The following is an 8,367-nucleotide window of genomic DNA, read 5'->3' as shown; positions in this document are numbered from 1 at the left end:
ACTCTTTCACTTTCCAAAGAGTGATTGTTGGTTTTAAAATGTTTCCTATAAAGAAACAACATATAACAGGTCATGCTAAATTGGTAACAACGTGAATTTGTTCATTTCAATATTACGTTGAAGTTTACGTCAGCTTAAACGTGACCTAAAAGTATAGTTGAAAGGGATTTTGTGTGTGTGTGTTTTCTCCTGTTGTGCAACTTGGAGATTAGTTTTAATTTAGCAGCAAACCACATGTTTACAGTGGGTTAGATACATACATGTAAGAACACTGCATATTTATTCCTTTGTCATTTAACACAGTCTATCTCTCAGTCTCTCTCTCTCTCTCTCTCTCTCTCTCTCTCTCTCTCTCTCTCTCTCTCTCTCAGTCTTTCTCTCTCTCTCTCTTTCACACACACACACACCTACCTCAGTCAATCTGTGCCTCTGTGTGTGTGTGTGTGTGTGTGTGTGTGTGTAACAAGGGAGCATCCTAGTAGGAGATGAGACGCGGATCAGCATACTGTTACAAACCTGGGCTCCTCGTCAATTCATGTTCCTGCAACTTAAAGGTCACGTCATCAAATAAAGCTCCCTGAGCTCGATAGCAGTGAAACGAGTAAAGACTGAGGAACAAAGAGCGAACCCGTCTCCCCTCTCTTTCTTCCCCTCTGTCTGCTCCTGCTCTTTATCTCATAATGAAGCACAATCCTCCTAAGACCTCAAGCTCTGGGATTTGTCAAGTTATCACAGGCTTGGGTCGTCTGCCCAGCTCTGCAGCTCTTTGATATCACAGCTCAGTTTGTGTGAACATTCATCTAAATATCAAGTTAGTTTTGTCCACATTCGATTGTATTTGTTTCTCATCATCGAAATATGTCTCACTGTCCATCTTTCCGTTCTGACTCTTCCTCTTGTGCACCCTCCTCTCCCTCCCTGCCTCTGTCTCTCTGCTGCTGCTGACGATCACAGACGACCAGGAACCCATCATCAGGTTAGATCTCATTCCCTTGTCTTTTTGTGTGTTAATTGCAAAAGTCTTTCCCCAGACTAAACTCACTTAATAGGATTTCCACATTCAACTGATGCATAATATTTGCTGCTAATGGTGTTAACTGTGCTCTGGGAGACATCTAATCACATGTGATTTTCATGAGCTGATTTCCATAACTATAACCCACTCTGCCCATGCTCCCTCGCACACCTCATGAATTTGATTAAAGCTGAAACTGTGTAATTTCCAGCCGATATTAAAAGATGCAAACTTGTGTGATCGTGTTGCCTGAGTAACAATAGTTTGTGCCCATGATGACAATATTGTGAGCAGCGTTATTCACCTCAGGTCTCCTCTTGCCCACAGCCGTACAGTATGCTAATGACTCCACGCTAACAGCCACAATAAAAGTAATGATGATTACTGGGGGTGGGGGGAGATGGGGGGTGGTAACAATAACAAACCCTGAGATGTGTAGTAAATTACAAACATCCTCCCTGATGTCATTTTGTAGTTAATTCATATTTTTATTCAGGGTTAGGAGAATTCTCTCACCCCCTTGCTCTCGCTCTCTCTCTCTAATGGATACTGTGTTTACTAGTTTTTGTTATATTGTTGCATGCATGACTTTATCTATATCTTATTTGCATGTGAATGCACGTGACCCCTGTGTGTTTGCTTCCCCCTGCCTGTCTCAGTCCATGGACATTTTCATAGAAGTAAATGTGGGAAATAAAATGTCCGGACTGGGAGCATATTTGTGACCAAACATCACAATGATAATGTGGATGTTGTGAGTGGTGAATGAACGAATCACCTGCAGGTGGCAGTGTATCAGCATGTGTACACACACACACACACACACAGATACACACATTTATCCACATGTATATATACACAGCATGTGTGTGCATGAGTAGCTGTACAGCAGCTCCTCTCTGGTTGGAGCTTCAGATCATTTATGTAGCACACAATGACTGTTTTGTCATGTTGAATGTTCAGAGGGTCCCGAGAGGGAAGCAGCCATGACAGCCATCAAGGGCTGTCCAGATGACTGATTTATGCTGGGACACACACACACACACACATATAGACACACACTATCACGCCACACCATTTCTAACAAACACACACATGCACACACACATACATATATATCTTGCCTGAGGGTCTGTCACTGCTGAACCTGCTTGGTTTGGTTTTATTGCCAGTATTGATCTTGCCTCAGGCTGAGTTGAGGGATCAATATGTGGATTATAGGGAGGAGTTCACTCCACAGTGCTTCCCCCAGAAACCCCCCAGTTCTCTGACACCTCTCACATTTACACCCAGGCCCTGATCACCACTGTGTGAGAGAGAAGAGAGGTGTGTGTGTGTGTGTGTGTGTGTGTGTGTGTGTGTGTGTGTGTGTGTGTGTGTGTGTGTGTGTGTGTGTGTGTGTGTGTGTGTGTGTGTGTGTGTGTGTGTGTGACACATGCCCTGTCCTGATGAGTGATGTTTAAATGAAGATGGGCACCTCAGTGTCTAGTCAGCCAGCCCTCCGCCCCCCCACCTGAATGCACCTCTCTCCCTGCCTGTATCTACATATCTACAGTAATTGACATTTTCCATTTGGCGGCTTCTGTATCTCCTTCCTGTTATTTCTATGGCAACGGGCAGTGGGGGCCTGAGCCGAGTGAGCTAGCTGCGCCGCTTGGCCCAAAGCGTCTCGCCGGCTGCCTGCTCCTGAAAGCTGACAAGAGAGCACATGGGATTTCCTTACTGTCCGTTTAATCAGGTAAATAGATACGGTAATAATAACTAATTCTATTTCGGCCTCTAATCATGAGCCAGCAAGCTACTTGGTGAAAATGCATACTTTAACAATCGTTGTCCCACCTGAACACATCTGGGTTTAATGAAACTAATTCTCATTCATTTCCCCATCAATAGAAGAACTAATGTGCCAAACCGCTTGTGAGGAAATTACACGAGCTGAGCAAGTAATCAATTTGCCCACATTGTGGAGATTGGTCTTGATGATTACCCTCTTTAGTTTTCACTCAGTGTAAAGATCTGCACATCCTCCAGGTGATTACCACTTTCCTTCTTTACACCATTCAGGAGATTAATGGCACATATGATACCCAGATGATAGACGAAGTGCATTTTGAAAGTTATTTCATGCTGAAATGGAAATATTGCATAAAACACATTATATTGTATAGCAAAAGCACAGCATCTCAGGAATCTGTCTGCAGAGAAATGAAGACAAGATGCTCAAGAGTTTGTTTTGCATATTGATACTCATTACTGCCTCTCTCACATTACATATGTCTCTCCCCTTCTTTCCCACCATGACTGTACGGGGTGAAAACAGGGTGAGAGTCTAGGGGGTGGGGGGGCTGTCCCAGCAGCTTCGCTTGAAGTGCAGCAATTAGTAGCTGGAGAGCTTGTGGAGATAACAGGGGCAACTAACACACACACACACACACACACACACTGACACACACACTGACACACACAGACTCCCAGCGAAGACATCAAAAGCATTTGAATGTAAGAGAGAGGGGAGGACAGGAGAGGAAGGGGTAAGGACGTGGTGAGTGGATGCATTAAAAGGAAAACACTCAGGGTCCTTGAGATGTAAAAATGAGCTTTTGTAGGTTGCAGAGGTTGCAGGATAATGGAAGACTTAAGAGCACTTGTTCCTTTTCTCGTTTATGCACGGCTGGTCATGTTGTGGCCTTTTGTGTTTGTACTCGCGGTATTTTTCAGTGTGCATTTCACTTTTCTGTCATCCTCACAGCAGGAGACAACGATCCAAGACACAAGCAGCGGTTGAGTTGTTTATAATAAGTGTTAGTGTGATGTAAGGCTGTTGATATGAAAAGGGCCATGACAGAATGGATTGTAAATGTGGATGTGTGATTGCTGTGCAGGCTGCGATCACAAATTCAGTTGTTTCTGTATTGAAAACACAGACACACAAACACAGAAGAACAACACAAAAAATCCTTGCAACCTCATCATAACCTGTGCAAACAGACTCGTCATTGTAAAATACTGTGGAATCCAGAGGACTTTTTTTTATTTTCCTTGTAAGTCTCCGGTACTTTCCTGCACTCATGTGATCTTCGTCATCACTTAGGCTGCTGAGATTTTCCTCTTTAAATGGATACTTACATGCCATGTGCAAAATTAGTACGGCACTCAGAGAGCACTTAATATGTTTTGGTTACTTATATGTTGAGTGTGTTACTTATGTTGAGTATTTATTTACATTAGGGATCACAGAGAAATGTCATTTCAATCCTATCGATGAGTTATTCTCTGAGAAATCAGAGAAAGTGTTGACATGTCACAATTTAATAGAAAGTGGAAAACAATTCCTGGATCCGTCCAGTGATCTGGATCCACACCATCATTTAGTGGTCTCTACCCCAACTCATACCACATCCTTCCACCACGTTTTGTGAAAATCCATCATCGTTTTTGCGTAATCATAGTTTTCTGCACCAAATTGCACACACACAGAGACTTCAGTCCCCTAAATATTCTTTTTTGAAAATTTGGATCCACAAATGAAAACTCAACTTCCTTGGAGGAGGTAACAACCAGTCTGAGGAGGTTCTTCAGGCTGATAAACAAACACGTCTTTAATGTGATTTAATATGACAAACAGTTTTACTGCTCATTGCCTCACAACAAGTGTGTTAGTTCATAAATCAGCTGTAGTGAGTCTGTGTGGTGGATAGTTCTGTTTTCTACTGTGACATAGTCATGGCTCTTAAAATCTGAAGGGCGCAGACAGAGATATATGATCTGCTGGGCTGCTGCCAGGGCGCTGCTTAACAGCTTTTTTTAATCATGCTCATTTGGAGCGTTTTGTGCTCTTCTAAATGGACCTTTAGCGTTTTTTAACTGTGTCCCGCCATCACCCGAGAGTGTTCGGCTCCTTGTTCCAACCAAACACCGCAGCAGCTGATTCCGCTGAATCTGCCCTGAGGGAAATGAGCTGGTGAAGCCCTAACCATACAGTCAAACAGATCGTTTTTTTTTTATTGTTGTGATAGGTAAATAAGGTTAAGGTGGAGAAAAGAATGGAGAGATCACAGGGAAGAAGAGAGGAGCACGGGGGGATTTCCCACTGGGTGAATGGAAAATCCATACACAACCAATTAAAAAGAAGGAGATCTTTGAAGGCTTTATCCAACCTCTACTCCTTCGTCTGCATCTCAACCTGCCAAGCTCCCCTCTCCTGGTCCTACAGGACAAATCTCCAAAAGAAGACCCCCTCCCCGCGTCGCTCGTGTGGTTGTGTTCACTTCTGTCAGTGAGTCGTTGTGTTGTTTCTCTTCCCCTGCTGCTCCACATGGGGCGGTCTCAGGAGACGATAAGTGCATTACTAGCTGTGTGATTTACAGGCCTTCTGACCAGAGTTAGAGGAATAGATATCATTAGACTGCACTTAGCAGATGCTGTAGAGTACACACTGGGCGGCTGCTGCGTGCCAGAACTGGTATCTGTGGTCTCACTGTGGTTCCAGAGCAGCATTTCCATATTCACACTTACTGCTGTGACTGTTATTTTGGCTATTAGGAATCATTTTATCACGTCAGTCTTACCGATTCAATAGATTTTTAAAAGATAAGTCTCAGGTTAGTTGTATGAAAAGAACATTTTTTATTTGATGCTTATAAAAAACGAGGTGAAACGTCATGATTGGCAGCTGAGAATCCAAATGCGCAAGATGTCAATGCTTCATTTCTGGATTGTGGGAGGAAGTGGGGACGTGTCGTCCATCTTTATTTACAGTTTATGGTCAAAACAGTATTATCATGTTAACCCAGGTCTGCAATTATACTGCATTTTCTCCATCAGATAAACATCTCATTCAACAAAACGGTAAAGTGCTTTGACTCGCAGCATTATGAAACACATAAATTCATGTCAGCTGCACCGCTCGTGCTTTATGAAAATCCTCTACATCACCGAGTCAGACCTTATTAAATTGTCAGATATCTTTAACAGCCACTTACATGCTACTCTAATCTATTACATCTATTTAATCTATTTCACACAGTATTGTCTCGCGTGTTATTTCATTCCTCGCTCCTCTGTTGCCTCCCTGTTCTTTCCCTGTCTGCCTCTGTCTCCGTTACACTCACTGTCTGTCTGTCTGTCTCTCGCTCCCCTGGGAGGGGGCTGAGGGCATTATGTGCTGCTATGAATGATTCATTGCCCTCTGTGGTGTGTATGTGCACGGACTAGACAACAAGGAGGGAAAGCGAGGGTAAGGTAGGTGGTTGCAGGAGGGGAAGATGAGGTGACGGAGAGAGAGAGAGAGCGTATAGCCTCAGGTGGAGGACAGCAGCAGCAGCAGCAGCAGCAGCGGGACTATATGAAAGAAAAAGCACATTATGAGGTTTTGGGTTAAACAACGCAAACAGGATTTTCTTTGAGGTTTCTTATTTTGGCAGAATCGACCATATGTCAATGTAAAAATGCAGCAGCATTATCTTATTTTTTAAAATGAAGTTTATAGGGCCTTAAGGACAGTCTTTACCTTAATTGACGGAAGATTTCTGAAATGAATGTTCTCATTACTACTTTGGGGTACACAGTCCTGGGGGTACTAATTCTAATTCTTGTCCCATTAATCTAAATACATCTAAATACAGTACATTTGTTTAGTTCTATGTCTCGTGTACTTTATCCCTCCTTTCCTCCCAGTTTTGCTCAAAATGGAAATAATTCTCTCAAAAACACCCTTCCCATCATGCACTTATAACCTCTCGTAAATTCATAAGCACTCGAGCAGAAAACACTCGGCACTCGACCCGAGATGATGAGACACTTGAAACAACATTGTCTTTCCTTATCTAATTTCCCACGACCTGGAATAGATTATCTGCCAGATAATTAAGACCTGCTGAATAATTAAGTGGACAATAATGCTAATTCATGAATAATATATCTGTTTATGATGGGGAGGCATAGATGGCGGTTACGGCGGCGCTGACAGGAAGATTGATGCCGTGGCCCAGATAGGATCTCTCCAGCGAGGGGATGTTGCCGACTGCGACACTGCCCATATTCATTAAGCCACTGTCATTGGCTTCTGTGCGTAATGACATACTTATGTATAATTTACAGGCACATCCCAAAGCAGAGGTGGCATACGTGACAGAATGGAACAAATGGGTTTCTTGGCACAAGGCACATGGAGTTTTTGTTTGAAAATGCTACGGTGTTGTCCTGTAGGTTGGGACTGATCGATTCCTGCATTTTTTATTGTATTTCTCTCTCTCTCTCTGAAGTGTGTGTACTGAAGCATGGAGTATGTCCAGCGTGTATTCATATCTGTATTTGTGGCAGAGTCTGCTGGAGTGTGGTCTGCCACATAAACCGTAAGTGAAATGCCCAGCACCACGATGCACTGGTATACAGGTGTTAGACCTTGTGTAGCAACGTGTGTTTATGATTGCTTTTGAGGCATCTCGGTGCAGATGTGAACGCAGATTAAGAAGAATGTGTTGCATCAGACACTTGCATGCTTCAGCTTCAAACACAATGAAACCCTCCTTGTCGTCCCCCCGCCCCACCACCACCACCCTCCGCTTCTCCAGCCCAGCGCAGCGGAGCCTGTAGCACCTCGGCCAGTTGGATTACATTTGCGATTAAAGCCGCGGCCAGGGGATGGTGAATTATGCCTGAGCTGTTACCTTGCTGAGGCTGCTGGGGGAAATGAGGCAGCTCGGCTGCATTTGCCCCACTACCACTGACCTTGAAGGTCACTCACAGGAAGGAGACATTCATCACTCTGACACATGGATGCTGTGGGGAGAAGATGGTGTGCATGTGTGTGTGTGTGTGTGGCAACTACTACTATTGCATTATTATTCCACGCAGTATGTCGGTGCTCTTAATAGTATGAAATCACTAACCGAAGATATGCAGGGTATACGTCATTCCCTGCACTGCAACGAACAGCTCAGCTCATTTTGCATTCTGTGTGATGCTGTTGTTAATTTGTAATTAGTTAGTGATATGATTCTTTTACAATAAACACTGTCTCTGGTGAAAGACTGCTCTTCTCATCTAGCCCTCTCCCCTCTCCCCCTCTCTCCCTCTCTCCTCATCTAGCCCTCTCCCCCTCTCTCCCTCTCTCCCTCTCCCCTCTCTCCCTCTCTCTCTCTCTCTCTCTCTCTCTCTCTCTCTCTCTCTCTCTCTCTCTCTCTCTCTCTCTCTCTCTCTCTCTCTCTCTCTCTCTCTCTTTGTGCTGAGTCTCAGTTTCTCTCCTTCTTTCTGTGAATATAATCATGAGTGTCAGACAAATATCGACCATGGCCATTGTTGGCCCAAGTGTCTATTTGCTCACTAGAAAAGACTCATTATGTTACAACAGA

The sequence above is a fragment of the Hippoglossus stenolepis genome, chromosome 16, assembly GCF_022539355.2.
Source record: "Hippoglossus stenolepis isolate QCI-W04-F060 chromosome 16, HSTE1.2, whole genome shotgun sequence".
Classification (NCBI taxonomy): Eukaryota; Metazoa; Chordata; class Actinopteri; order Pleuronectiformes; family Pleuronectidae; genus Hippoglossus; species Hippoglossus stenolepis.
This window is presented reverse-complemented; position numbering follows the sequence as displayed.